Raw genomic sequence first — 16,433 nt, 5'->3', positions numbered from 1 at the left:
AGAGATGCCAGTAAGAGGAAGATGGGCAGAGTACTTTAGGGAGTTGCTAAATGTGAAAGAGGATAGAGAGGGAAAGGTAATTGCAGTGGGAAGCACTAAGAAAATGACAGTGATGAATAAGGAAAATGGAGGACAAATTGGGAAAGATGAGGTGAAAGCAGTAATTAGAATGATGAGAACAGGTAATGCACCTGGGTTAGATGGGTGTCATTCTGAGTGTCTAAGAAAGGGAGGGACAGTGATAGTGGGCTTGATGGTGAGGTTGTTTATTGTTTGTCTAAAGGAGGGTAGAGTGCTGGAGGACTGGAGGAGTTTCTGTATAGTTCCACTTTACAGGCGTAAAGGTGACAAATGTGAGTGTAGTAGTTACAGAGGAATCAGTTTAAGTGTAGTTGGGAAGGCTTATGGGAAGATCTTGATTGAGAGGATTGGGAGAGGAACAGAGGGAGTAATTGGTGAGGAACAGTGTGAGTTTAGGACAGGTAGGGGTTGCGTGGATCAAATTTTTGTGGCAAGACAGATATGTGAGAGTTTTAGGAAAAGATTAGGATGTTTTTTGGGCTTTTATGGATTTGGAAAAGGTTTATGGCAGGGTAGACAGGAAGGTACTGTGAGAGGTATTACAGATAAATGGGATAGGAGGAAAGTTGTTAAGAGCAGTCAAGAGTTTTTATGAGAGTAATAGAGCCTTTGTTAGAATTAGAAATGGATGGGTTGAGTTAAAGGTGGAACTTGACCAGGGATGTGTTATGTGGCCTTGGTTGTTCATTTTACATGGATGTGGTGGTGGGAGAGGTAAATGGAAGGCTAATGGGCTGGGTATTGGAGATGATTAAAGAAAATGGAGAAAAATGTGAGATATGCCAGTTGTTGTTTGGTGACAACACTGTGCTTGTAGGAGGATCAGAGTAGGAATTAAGGAAGTTAGTAACAGAGTTTGGGAAGTTGTGAGAAAAAAGGAAGTTGAAGTTAAACGTGGGTAAAAGGTGATGAGATGTACAAGGGTAGAGAATGGTAGGAAATTGGAAGTTATTATTAAGGGAGAGAAACTGGAAGAGGTGGATACCTTTAGGTACCTGGGGGTGAATGTGGTGGGAAATGGAGGAGTGAAGGTGGATGTAGAATGTAGATTGAGTGAAGCAGTAGATTCTTGGGAGGTTAAAAAATTGTAATGAGAAATACATTTGGTAATGGATCCTAAGAGGAGATTGTACAAAGAAGTGATTGGGCTGACAGTATTATACGAGGCAGAAACATGGAACATATGAGATGAAGAGTTTAAATGTGTTTGAGATGAAATGCCTGAGAAGCATAATAGGAGTTACTAGGCTGGATATAGTGAGAAATGGGGAGGTGAGGAGGAGAGCGGGGGTGGAAAGGGAGTTGGGAGATAGGGTTGATGAAAGAGCATTAGGATGATTTGGACACATGGTAGAAATGAGTGAATATTTGTAAAAGAGGTGTGAAAGGCAGAAGTGGAGGGAGTGAATATGAGGGGGCAACCAAGGATGGGGTGAAAGGGGTATAAGGAAAGAGGGGAATGTCTTTTGAAGAAGGAAGAGAGAAGACAGATGATAGGGGTGAGTGGAGAATGGTTGTGTATGGATGATGCTGTGAAGCATGGGAGTGAGGGGAGTGGGGGATGGGGGGTGAGGGAGTTTGTGTGAATGATATTTTGACACAGCCTGAAGGGATTTCTCCCCATCTCTTTTTCTGTATGAGGGGATGGAGAGGGGGGGGGTTGCAGATTAAATGAAGCGGCCTTGCTATGGATGTGATGTGTTTTGTTACATTGCCTCTGACCCAGGGCAGTGAGCGAGATGCAGAGATGACCCATCATCCAGGAGGAGCCAAGGAAAGAGAGAGGGAAAGGTGGTGAATGGGAGTGGAGTATGTGGGGATGAAATGAGTGGGAGTGGATTTATGCCTTCGACATTGGCTACCTTCCTTGTAAGGGGAGAAATGGCCTTGGGATATGTATGCATTTTGAAAACATTGTTTGTTGTAGTCATTCTTGTAAAATGTACCTGTGGTGTCATCTGCTCTGCATTGGCATCAGAAATTATGCTCATTCTTCATGCATCATCATTGTGTTTAATAAATAGTGATGGTGCTGAATGCTGCAAGCTATTTGATATTGAATTATGAAAATTGATAAAGAACTGAGGAAAATACACGATTGGGAAGAAAAGAATCAGAGGAAAGAGGTTGAGAGTAATAATATATTAATGATATATAGAACTGAGAGAAAAAGGCAGAAGAAGATAACCTCCCAGCAACAATGATATGTCATGTACAGAACATAACATGAGAAGTTAAATGATGGGGCTACTTTCTCTTACAATAAAACAGAACGGATTTTCTTATAGCATTGCAAAACAAATAAGAGATGTTGTTTTTGGAAATTTTGACTACATTTATCAGATAATAAAGCTCAGAAAAATTAAAACTAGGGGAAGTAATAAGTGAATAACAAAGAAATTATATAAAATAAATATAACAAAAGGAAAATAAAACAAAACAAGTCAGAAGGTAGGGCATGCAGTGTAGGAATAAATGCAAAAAATGCTTTATTTTCTGGAATGGACTGGTATGTTCTACACAATACTTGTGGTGAAGCTTTCACTTTTATCCAGTGTGTAAATAATCTCAAATAATGTTAACTTGTCATGTAAAGAAGACTTTTCTCTAGTAGTAACAAATACCATAAGTAATCTATTTATTGGCACACTTAAGCTGTGATAAAAATATATTTGTATTATATTGTAGAAATGATTGTTTACAAAGCTTTTGTGGCATCAAGGAGGTGTAGTGTGAATGTGCTCCAGTACAGTATTTTGTGTACGAGCACATTGCAAAAATATTGAACATATCACATTTACTAGGCCTACCCTTGCTTTTTTGAGTGCCCAGAGACACCAGTGTAGAACCAGTATGGACACATGTAAGCACCCATGATGCACCAGTATGAAAACTTTTTGAGAGAGGTATTTTGGTTCAAAGATATTTAGGGAGCGAGACTACTCTCAAAAGATAATGAAAAACTCAATATCACTGAAGGAATGATCTGTTTTGCTACAGGATGGCATTGTTAATTGAAATGGCTTAGTTTGGTATACTAATGTCATCAGAACTAATACCAAGATTTGGTTCTATATGCTGTGTTAGAATGCAGATTAACAGATGACAAATATTTTCATCAAAAAGTCAGTCAAAAATTACTTTTGAGATAAGATTTATGAATGAATTACTTTATTTTTTATTATTTATTTATTTTTTAATGAATAACATTACAAAAGAAAAAATGTAAAGTTGTGGTTAGGCATGGTGGCTTCCCTTTAAAACTTCAACAGCTAAAAACGATGGTGACCACAGATGGAAATGGTTAAATGGTTGGTGCTGGCAGATCCAAAGAGTGTAATGATTATGGAAGAATTGTGTATGAGGTGGATAAATTGGACCAGTAAAACACAGTACAGAACTTTGAACAAGATGGGGTGGGGTGGGTAGGAAAGAGACCAGAAATTATATTAAAAAAAAAACTCATGAAACAATTGTTTGACCAGAAGGCAAAAATTCAATTAAAGGGTTGATATAACAAGAGGAAAGAAAATGAAATTACACTCAACCCTCAATTTAATGGATCCTCAACTTAGTGGACAAAAAATCCCATCCGTTATAGAACCAGACGATGGTCCTATCATCCATTGCTGTGTCTGATCCAAGTCCAGGCCACCAACATCAGGTGCCAGACCCCATGTGAGAGGGAGAGACTGCCAGTGTCAGTCCACTCTCCTCTCTCTAAGAATGTCCATTCAACAACTTTATTTCTGTTCATTTATTTCATATTTCAATAATACAACATTACCATATTATTTTCAGGCACAGTAAAAGAAACCAGTAAATGTATACTGTGCCAAATTGCCAACAATATTACCATATTATTTTCAGGTACAGTGAAAGTAACCAATAAATGTATACTATACCAGACTGCCAACAACAGTTATTTGTCCATTATTTACCAATTAGGTCCATTCTGTTTACATTTGGCAGGAACAGACCAGTCCTTGCATGCATTTGTCCGTTAAGTGGAGGGTCAAGTGTAAGGACAGTACTAAAAAACAGTGAAAAGGTAAAGAAAATGAAGAAAATATAAGAGAAATCATATAAAGACAAAAAGGGTGGTTAAAATGATAAGAGGTAGCCAAAAAGAGAAAGGCATAAAATCATTCCCACCCATTCCATCCCTAAATACACTCCACTCCCCTCCACCCTCCCTCTTATCTTAGCACCTCCTGGATGACAGGTGATCCCTGCACCTTGTCCACTGCCCTGGGTCAGAGGCAGTGTCGTAAGGCACAGCATATGCACAGCAAGGCCGCTCTATTAAATTGGTGACCCCCCTCTCCGTCCCCCCATGCATAAAAGGAGAAGATGGGGAGAAATCCCTTCAGGCTGCATCAAATTTTGCTCACACATACAAAGGATTACAAAGGCGGAGCATGCCGACAGGAGACCTTTTGGTCCATATCAAGGTCAGATGCAAAAAAATCATAATAATAATAAAATAATAATAATAAAAAAAAACTATAATAATGTATGCAACAAACAAAATACATAAACAAATGCATAGGTATAGTTGAATAACAAACAAACAGGTAAACAGTAAATAATAATAAATTGACACATAACTAATAATAAATGAAAATCAAACAGACAAATGATAACAAAGCAAAAACAAATAATATAAAATAAATTTTAATCATTACAGCATCTTGCTTAGGTGTTTATCTAAATGAGTCTTAAAGCTTCGAACTGAACTACATTGCACTACCTGTGCAGGAAGTTTATTCCATTCATTAACTACACGGTTGGCAAAGTTGTTTCTACCTACTTCCAAATTGAATCTATTTCCGGATAGATTGAGACCATTGTTTCTTGTCTGATTCTCATTCAATGTGAAAATTTGGTCACTTTTGATGTTGTCAATTCCCTTTAGAATCTTAAAGACCTGTATCAAGTCACCTCTGAGTCTACGCTTTTTTAGGGAAAACAGATTCATATGTTTTAGTCGATTTTTGTATGATTTATTTTTGATATTTGGAATCAATTTTGTGGCTCGCCGTTGTACTTTTTCCAGTCTGTCAATGTCTTTAATGAGATTCGGTGACCATACAGAAACAGCATATTCCAAATGTGGACAAACTAACGATTTATATAGCTTGTTAATGAGTGATGGACTTTTGAAATCAAAAGATGGCGCAATGAGTCCTAGAATCTTATTTGCTTTCTCAGAGGCTGAAATACACTGCTTGGATGATTTGAGGTCGTTACTGATAATTACGCCGAGATCTTTTTCACTATCCACTTTTGTTAACGAATTTCCAAATAACTTGTAATCGTACTTACTGTTATTTTTACCCATGTGCATTACCTTGCATTTACTCGTGTTAAATTTCATGAGGCAGTTTTCAGACCATTGCTGTAATTGATCTAAATCTCCTTTAGCAATAAAAACGGCAAAGAGAAAATACAAACCAACGACAACAAAATAACAACAACAAAGCGTTCTCTAATAAACTAAATACACGAAGCTTACTATGCTTTTCTTACACAATTTCTCCTGCCTTTGGAGTACAGTAACAGAAAACCGTTTTGAATTTAAATAGAACACTACACTTTATCTGATATCTGTAACTGTATAGCGCTATACGTATACAATTACAAAAAACACAACAAAATCACTTAACACTTTCGGAGATATAAATTTGACAGGTATTCGCTATCTGGTGTCTGTGCAGAAAAACGAGCTCTCTAGCTGAGGTCACGAGCAGACTGAGCTGAGGTCATCCTTCATCCCCCCACCCATTCCACCTCATGCATCACAACATCATCCATATACAACCATTCTCCATTAACCCTTTTCTTCTGTCCTCTCCCGTCCTTCCTCAACAGACATTCCTCTCTTCCCCAAAGCCCCCTTCACCCCATCCATCCATCTCATCCTAGAACGTCCCCTCATGTTCACTCCCTCCACATCTGCCTTCCATACCTCTTTTACTAGTCTTTCTTCACTCATTCTTTCCATGTGTCCAAACCATCCTAATACTCTTTCATCAACCCTATCTCCCAACTTCTTTTCCACTCCTGTTCTCCTCACCTCCTCATTTCTCACTCTATCTAGCCTAGTAACCGCCATCATACATCTCAGACACCTCATTTCAAACACATTCAAACTCCTTCTCTCTTCCTCTCTTATGTTCCATGTTTGTGCCCCATACAGTGCTGTTGGCACAATCACTCCTTCATACAATCTCCTCTTAGCATCCATTCCCAAATGTCTATTCCTCATTACACTTTTTGATCCACCAAGGCATTTACTCGCTTCTCTCAATCTACATTCTACCTCCACCTCCACTCCACCTTTTCCTGCCACATTTGCACCCAAGTATCTAAAACTATCCACTTCCTCCAGTCGCTCTCCCTTTATGCTTATTTCCAGTCTGCTGCCACTTTCACCCCATGTACATCTCATCACCTTACTTTTACCCACATTTATCTTCAACTCTCCTCCTTCACACACACTCCCAAACTCTGTCACCAACTTCCTCAATCCCTCCTCCAATCCTGCCACAAGGGCAAACAACAGCTGGCTGACCTCCCACTTTTCTCCATTTTCTATAACCATCTCCAATCCCTGACCCACCACACCTTGCATTTACCTCTCACACCACCCCATCCATGTACAAGTTGAACAGCCAGGGCGACATAATGCATTCCTGATAAAGTCCCACCTGTACCTCGAACCACTCACTCTCCATTTCCAATCCTGACACATGCTCTACTACTCTCGTAAAAACTCTTGACAGCTCTTAGAAGCTTTCCTCCTATCCCGTATATACGCAAAACCTCCCACAATGCCTTCTTGTCTACCCTGTCGTAAGCCTTTTCCAGATCCATAAAGGCCCAAAAAACATCCTTCCCCTTTCCTATAGCTTTCTCACATATCTGTCTTACCACAAAGATCTGATGTACACAACCTCTACCCGTCCTAAATCCACACTGTTCCTCACCAATTACTCCCTCTGTTCCTCTCCTAATCCTCTCTACACTTAACAAGCTAATCCCTCTGAAACTACTACATTGACACTTGTCCCCTTTTCCCTTGTAAAGTGGAACTATACAGGCACTCCTCCAGTCCCCCGGCACTCTACCCTCTCTCCAGCAAACATTAGATAACCTCACCAGCCAGTCCACCATCACTGTACCTCCTTTTTTTAGACATTCTGTATGGCATCCATCCAGACCAGGTGCCTTACTTGCTTTCATCATCTTAACAACTGCTTTCACTTCATCCATCCTTATTTCTCCTCCATTTTCCTCACTCATCACTCTTATTTTCTTAGCATTTCCCACTGCAACTATCTTTCCCTCCCTATCCTCCTTGACATTTAGCAACTCCCTAAAATATTCTGCCCATCTTCCCCTTACTGCCTTCTCTTCCATTATCCTCCCCGTCTGGGGTATTGGCTGCATGTTAATGTGGCAAAGGAGCATGCAGTTGACACTTTAGGGTCTATAGTGGGCGCCCGTACAGACCAGAGCCACACATCAGTTTGTCTGTGATAGAGAAAAAATCTGTTCAAAGAGAAATGATGACACTTTTATACTACGACTGTCCCTCCATTATGCTGTCTCCCAACCCCTTGTTACTGTCCTGTACAATTTCTCTGAATATTCATTTCCTTTTTCGCCTACCTACCCTGTGGTGGGGGTAAAAGAGTACTGCCACCAAGTATTTCTACTAGGATCATAAGAGGCGAGAAAAAAGGGACGGGGATTGGGACCAGGCATCCTTCTCCCTGTAGCCCCACAGGGGACATTCCTAGAGAAGCTTTGATAAGAAAAAGGAATGGTATGAGGAAGATTTACTAGTAAGAAAAGAAGGTAAGACAATAGTGCAAATAATAATAAGTAGTGAGAAAGGCATTCATGAAGAAAGAGAAGTTTTTAGGCTAGGTAGATTTGTAGGTGGTAGATGGAGCATTAATGGACTATGTAGTGGTAAATAGGATTATGATAGGAAGAGTTAAGGATGTACATGTGCTAAGGGGAGAGGGTGGGGGAATATCAGATCCTTTTTTGGTGGAAGGTAAGTTGAGAGTGGAGGATAGATGGAGAAAGAGGAAAGGGGCAAAAGGTAGGGAGGTGCTTAGAGTGAACTCTTTAAATGAAAAGGAAAAGGAGAAGGAGTACAAAGAGAAGCTGAAGGAGGAGTGGGAGGGAGTGAAGGATAGGGTGGAGCTAGGTGTGGAGGAGGAATGGGGATGGTTCAAAGACGGAGTCACAAAGTGTGCAAAGATGGTGTGTGGAACAAGAAGGACAGGAGGAAATAGAAGGGAGGGTAGTGAATGGTGGGATGAGAAAACAAAGAAGGTTGTAGAAGAGAAGAAGCGGGCTTTCACAGATTGGTTACAAAATAGGACGAGGGAGTCGTATGAGAGGTACAAAGAAAAGAGAAGTAAAGCACAAGGTAAAGGAGGCAAAGAGGAGAACAGATGTGAAATGGGGTAAGAATATGACAGAAAATGTTGAAAGTAATAAAGAGATGTTTTGGAAAGAAATTAAGAGAGGAAGAGGAGGCGAATCAAGTAGAGAAGAAAATGTAAAAAGTGCAGATGGAGAGATGATAAAGGAAGAGAAGGCAGTGAAAGGAAAGTGGGCAGAGTATTTTAGGGAGTTGCTAAATGTGAAGGAGCATAGGGATGGAGAGATAGATGCAGTGGGAAGCGCTAAGAAAATGAGAGTGATCAATGAGAAAAATGGCGGAGAAATAAGGAAAGATGAAGCGAAGGCAGCTGTTAAGATGATGAAAGCAGGTAAGGCACCTGGTCTTGATGGATGTCATGCAGAATGTCTGAGAAAAGAGGTACAGTGATGGTGGACTGGCTGGTGAGGTTATTTAATGTTTGCTGGAGAGAGGGTAGAGTGCCGGAGGACTGGAGGAGTGCCTGGAGGGAAAGGAAAGGAAGAGGAGGAGTGAAAGAAGGTGAATTAATATTACTTCAGGTGTTAGAGAGCAAGTGTCTGATGTTCAGGTGAACCGTCACTGGCTGCTTTAATCCGATTTACCACGAATGATATCATCTGGCGATGGCAGAAGCACGAAAAGGAGTCGAATCTTGTCGTCCTTTGAAGGATGGGTTAACCTCTGCCTATTGCCGAGTAAAGTCTTGGCAACAACAAGGAAGGAAGGGAGGAAGGAACTGTAAATGTTTCGAATAACTGTTGCCCGAACAAAGTTAGGTCGAGATCAGGTTAGCCTCTTCCCTTTGCTAAAGTCCCACTCCAGCGGCAGTGAAAGTCGTCTGTAGAAAAACAAGGACATTTGTAAACAACCCATATTGGGTTCAATCGAGATAAGATCCTCCTCCTCTCTGCAGAGATGGGGGGGGGGGGGTGAAGGAGCACCATCCTCATTGTCGAGTAAAATGGCGTGGGAGGACTCGCTTGTCCGTATAACGTACAACAGGGTCAAGGAATGGCGAAATGGTCAAGGACAAGAGGAGGGTCGAGTTGGCGCTAACGAGAGAGTAAGTTTTGGGAGAGGGGAACCCACAGAACGGGGTCACAGCTGGAATACAGTTAAACCACGATTCATTTTTAATTTCCTTCTGGACAAGAGAGCAACCACTTAACGAGGTTAAGTATGGGATTGACGTGATTCTTACCCTTCCCAGAGCAAGGCGCTCGTGTATCTTACGAGGGTTGAATTGAGGTGATTTTAATTAACTGCTGGGCAGAGCTCACGGCGCGCACATGCAGTAGTTACAGGAATAAGGTTCAAGGAGCTGATTGTAAGCTTTGCTGATCAGGGGGCAACTGCATAGCGTGACTGGAAGATGATTAAATTTAGACTAGTCTCTGCCCACCATTGAGCAGAGAGCACACACAATTAGTTTCATTTAACATATGGAAAGAGTATAGATAGTGGAACAGCTGTTATGACACCAGAAGTGAGATTAGAACCTTTCGCCAGTCTCGTGTTCGGCGGAAGACACACACACACACACACACACACATTGTGTTATGTTTTTGTGTGTGTGTGTTTGTGTGAAATACATGTTTTGTTGGTTTTGTTCGTTGAACACTGATTTTATGTGCAACTGATGTATGGTTCATTTTGTTTGCTAATAAAATATATACCTTGGATTTGAAGACATCATATGTGATTTTTCCAATTACGAAGAGTTCGGTGAACGCACGGATAAACGTGCGGGATTTCTAATAAGGTTAAGAACCACTGGATGAGAGGAAGTATGTACCCCACGGTAAACCGAGTAAGATAAGGTCACACAGGGGAGTGCCCAACCTCAGGCAAGTTTACAGACGCTCGCTTCCAACAAGAAGGAGGAGGAGGAGGGGGCAGTGATGTAAAGAGTTGCTGGAGTTACGAAGGACCTCGCGGAGTTTTGCAGGGTCAAGGGCAAAGTCGAGATGGGGCAAGAGGGGGAAAGGGAGGGAGGCCAGGAAGACCCAAGGAAGCATTATATATATATATATATATATATATATATATATGTGTGTGTATATATATATGCTTATAAGAATACGGGTACGTGTGTTCACTTATGCAAAGTAGACCACTTGGAAAAGGAAACTAACGAAGCAGAGCGCTTTCGTATATTACATCTGCGCACTGAAGATGTAATGTACGAAAGCGCTCTTCTTCGTTAGTTTCTTTTTCCAAGTGGTCTACTTTGCATATATATATATATATATATATATATATATATATATATATATAAATACATACATACATACATACATAATATCAGCCATCATCTCGTCTCTCCACCTTACATCTGCGCACTGAAGATGTAATGTACGAAAGCGCTCTTCTTCGTTAGTTTCTTTTTCCAAGTGGTCTACTTTGCATATATATATATATATATATATATATATATATATATATATATATATATATATATATACATACATACATACATACATAATATCAGCCATCTTGAGTCCACTGCTGAACGAAGGCCTCTTTCATAGCATTCCATGATTCACACGACTGTGCAACCCTTTGCCACGTCACACCTGAAAACTTCTTCATCTCGTCTCTCCACCTTCTGTCTGGTCTCCCTCTTCCATGCTTCCCATCTTGCGGCGTCCACTCATTAACACACTTGCTCCATCGCTCATCAGTCATTCACACTAACGTACCTGCCCAATTCCACTTCCTTTTACCGCCTCCAAAATATCACTCTCGTCTGTTCTCTCATTCAACTTGCTCTCTTTCGGTCTCTCAGCGTTATTCCCATCATTGATCTCTCCATTCTCCTGTGTGCATTCCTTAGCTTTGTCTCCATCGCCTTCGTCAGTTTCCAAGTCTCACACCCGTAGATTATTGTTGGCAGAATGCATTGAATGTAGACTTTACGTTTCCAACATAATGGTAGAGAACCTCTCAGGATTTTATTCTACTTACCAAAGACTTTACAACCAATTGTAATACGCCTATTTATTTCATCATGATCTTTGGTCACTTTCACCATCTGGCCTAAATAATTATACTCTTCAACTTTTTCATCGTTTATAATCTCTTTAATATGAACTTTCGTGTTGAACATTACATTGGTTTTACTCTTATTCATTTTTAAACCTACTTTGAGACTCCTTGTTCAGATCACTCAGCATATCTTGCAAGTCTTCTTTCAAAAAATCTATCGATATATATAATATAAATGTATATATATATATATATATATATATATATATATATATATATATATATCACTGCTATACAGTTTATTTAACATGTAATGTTTGCATTTTGATGTGTACAAGATTCATGTAATTTTATAGTTATGCCTTTTTCTTTCTTTTTCAGGTAAGTACTCGAGATGGTTTGTAGAATCTTGTTTGTATTTTTGGCTATCGTGAGTATTAAACTTTCCTTTTCAATTTTTTCCTGTTTATTGTAATTTGTAGTTTATTGTGTTTTAAGGAATTTAAAAATAGGCAACTTTGCTATGGTGTGGAAGTATGAGTTCAGGTACTTTTATTGTTATTATATTGTTAATTGTGTTAGTAATCATAATTATTACTATAGGTATTATTATTGTGAATATAAATGAACGTAATTTATAGTCATTATACAGTATGTATATAAAGATGAATAGATAACATGAGAATGAAGGAGACTGCGAGAGACCATAAGGCCTACACTAGGCAGTTCCGAATGAATGAAAGCCCGAAACGTGACTTTGGAAGAAGGCAGAGTTCGATCCCTAACTGGGCTGGGTTGTTCCCACCACCGAACTGGCCAGGCGCATTTCGCCCGGTGATCATCTTAAGGGTTTAAATGATGAACTTATATGGCAGGAAAAAACATCATAGTGCGGTTACACCTGATGATTTTATTCAGTAGAGAAGGAGTTTTTCTGTCTTCCGCCTGGAAATCTTAATGGAGGGACGCTTTTTTGGTTGAATCAGAAAGATATTGTCTTTTTTTCAGAAGCGGTTGCAGACCATAAAGACGTATTACTTTCTACGTAGGTCTTTGTGGCTGTAGCCATGCGATTTTATTCAGCTGAGGGAGAACCCTTTAACTGCTGTAAGGCTGAAAGAAAAGAAGATTGGCCCTTTCCGTCTTTCGGATGCAGTCACAGAACGTTACTATTTAATGTTTGACAGATGATGTGTTGTGAAAAATTGCTCAGTGCTTGTTTCGTTTGTCCTCTTTGAAGATGATTTGTTCTACCCACCAGATGGTAGCTCTGCTGTCTGGGTTTGGGTCCAGCATGCCCCACAGAACCTTTAAGAGAGTCCTCTCGTGATGGTCTTGGAATCTTCCTGGCTTTAGGGCTTGGAGAAATGGTCGCCCTTTGTTGCAGCAGGCCAGATAGTACCTCATTTGGTCTTTCGTTTTGAGCCTTAATGTTGTGGGGTGGAAGTATGGCAGACGATCCATGCAGAGTTCGTAGAGAAGGGACCCGAGAGCCCAAACATCAGCCATTCCTCCGGCGTATGGATGTTGGGCTGTGTCCAGCACTTCGGGAGCCATATACCAAGGTGAGCCTTGCACACTCTTGATCTGCCGCTGGTAAACCTTTGAAACTCTTGCCGAGAAGCCGAAGTCGATGATTTTGACGACCTTTGAATCGGCGGTGAGGACGACGTTTTCTTGTTTGAGATCAAGATGAACAAAGTGGTGTGAGTGCATGTAGGACACTGCGGACACGATCTGCCTGAAGTAGGAAAGAATCCGACTGCCCCATGCAAGAGAAGGCGACTTGTTGTGCCTTTCCATGGCTGCTAAGAGTGTACCACCAGGACAGTATTCGGTGAGGATGATTTTGCAGGATACGTCGGTTGCAACGTCGACCAGTTTGATTATGTTGATATGGTCGAGGGTGGAAAGGGCCGCGATTTCATTGCAGACATCGCTTGTGCATTGATCCTTCTGGATGGGAATCTTGGCAACACTTATTGAACCCGTTGCCTTACTGGAAGCGAGGACCGTTCGTGCAAAGCCTCCATCAGCCAGGGAGCACTTGATACTGTAATTATCCTCGAAAAGGATGCTTCTTGGCTTTTCAAAAATGCCTGAAGAAGATCTTGATTGAGACCCACATGATTTATATGACGACGGATGTAATTGATCTTTTGACGAATCTTTTGCCGTCGTTACTTTGTCTGTTGGTGGGCTCTTAGCTGGTTGAGGATCTGGTGGCGTCTTTACTTTGGAGTTGTTGGTCACCACGGGCACTTCATGGACGTGGTGAGGAGACTTTTCAGTGGAGTCTTCTTGAGGAACGCCTTTCGTACAACAGGCGAGGAGCGAGTGCAAGCAGACGTAAAGTCTGTAAGTGCCTAGGCGCAATCGCTCGAGGTTAAGGTGACGAAGCTTGATCATCGTGTCACAACTTTGTCCAAGCCGGTCCCGTGAGGGGAACTGTCCAGGTAGTTGATCGTCGAGAACAGATTTGCTCAAATAAGGCGTGCAGGGCTTGTTGCCGGTAGGTTATGATGGAAAGACATGCGGCACCACAAAAGACATACTAGTCTCTGACGAGGTCAATTGCAGAATAGGAAATGATCACATCAATAAATAAATGAATAGATAAGTAAATAAATGAATGACCAGATAAAGTTTAACAAATAAGTCGATTAGTTAAAGAATAAAAGAGTATCGTTCGGACGTTTTAGTAAATGAAATCTTCAAAAATCTCGATTTTTTTTATAAGGCAAGAGCACTTTTTTTTATTAACTCGCTATCCTTATATACACGGTGGCCGTAAAAGACTTCAGTCATGCAGTACGTGAATCTCTGTCAAGAACAAAAATATGCTACAAAGTTGCACGCCATGTAACCCCGGAAATGAATGATAATAATAACGATAATAATAATAATTATAATAATAATTGTAATAATAATAATAATAATAATAATGATTATGATGATAATGATTAATGATAATAATAATAATGATGATAATGATAATTGAATCCAGCATTCGAGCACCCGCGACCCTGGGTCACTCTGACCGTGAGTCCCGTCAGGAACCATCTTGCCACGAAGAACGTCTAAAAGAACCATAAATAGACACGAAGTCTTGTGTGTGTGTGTGTATGTACAGTATATATATATATATGTGTGTGTGTGTGTGTGTGTGTGATTCACCACGGTCTTGGATCACGTGTTGGACTCGTGATCGACAGCTATTTCCCTCCCGGAAGATAGCTCAGAGCTCATATATGACCGATCTATGGGTAATACTGTGACCTTACATGCACACACACACACACACACACACACACACACACACACACACACACACACACACACACACACAACTCCCCGCCCACGAGAGTTGGAGTAACGACTCGCAGCGCAGCGATACTGAAATTATTTCAGCCCTGGTTGGGATTCGAACCCGGACCACCGTAGTGGCAGCTGGGAACTAACCACCGCGCCATCGAGTGTGTGTGTGTGTGTGTGTGTGTGTGTGTGTGTGTGTGTGTGTGTGTGTGTGTGCGCGCGCGCGCTTGACTGCGTTCATTTCTCTCTCTCTACTTGTCCGCACAGACATCTACAACAATTATTCAGAACGACGATGTGGTTTGTCTATACTCATGTCTCCAAGTTTATCCGCATTTTCCGGCTGTGCAGACACTCTCAACTCTCTCTTCGCGTAATGGGGGGAACATTTGCTTACAAATCCAACCTATAATCTTCAACCAACGGACACAGAGTTGGAAACACCACCCATCCGTTACCCTGACACTGTACATAAATGTGTTGTTTTATACAACTGGAGAACTCGAATGGTCGAGTGTTGTGGTTCAGCATCAGCCACAAATTGATAGGAATCGTCTGCTTCCCACCACAGCGGAAACGGTAGCCATAGGGGCACGACGACGCTGGAAGGCAAAAGGTCTTGGCCTCTTACGGATCAGAGGGCGATGAATCTCCCGTATTGTCGCCGGGAGTTGAATGTCCTACTGGTTCATATGATGATGATGATGATGATGAATCAGCTGCCCGTCACAAACTCCTTTATTGAGGACATAGCGGTGCGGTGCATTACAAAATGACTGGTTTTGGCGGTTGGGGTCCACAACTCAAAATGGATTATGACCTTCCAAGCCCCTGTGCCGTAGGCTAGATTCGAACCCGTGCGCTTGGCTTCACTAGTGGCTATAGCACAGCGTGCCTCGCTCATGAAAACAAGAAACGAACAATTATAATGAAATAATTTTGAAAATACTTTGCATACAAGATAATTTGATTCAATTTACAATTTGGGTATTTGTCCGACTAAGTAAGATTTCAGCTGCAAGATTCTTCGAATAATGTTAAATGGAAATCACGTTAAGGAAGAATTTTGTTGCAACATAAAAGACAAAATGTTAATGTCAGAAACACACCATATTGTTTATGTTGTTAAGAACTCTGTAACAGAAATCATAAATAGTAAAACAAAAGTATCTCTTGACCAAATGAAACGAAAATAGTGTGGAAAGGGTTAGAATTTTTCGTTTATCAGGTAGGCGTGGAATGGAAGACCTCAGGAGAGAGTTTGGTCCAAATTTGATATATTTGACGTTTCGGGTATAAACCATGCTTCAGAGATCCTCCAGAAGACTGAACGAACATGAGCTTGTATACGCAATTCACAGTTCATATTGCCGGCCGCTGCCCCCGGTACCTTCCATCAGCTTGATGGGGGGTGGGGGGGGGACGCCGATTCCCCCCATTACTCTCAACTACTTTCGCTGGTGGGATTGCCCAGAAGAAACAGTTTTCTCTGCTCACATTATTAACACATAATTGTACTGCTTCCATGTAATTTCTCATCCTTTTATTCAACCCCTCGTAGCTTACTGATGCGTCCTCCTAACTCGGTTAGTGCGAATAT

The sequence above is a fragment of the Oratosquilla oratoria genome, chromosome 44 (assembly GCF_046742065.1).
Source record: "Oratosquilla oratoria isolate Oo_2021 chromosome 44, ASM4674206v1, whole genome shotgun sequence".
Classification (NCBI taxonomy): Eukaryota; Metazoa; Arthropoda; class Malacostraca; order Stomatopoda; family Squillidae; genus Oratosquilla; species Oratosquilla oratoria.
Note: the sequence above shows the minus strand (reverse complement) of the source record.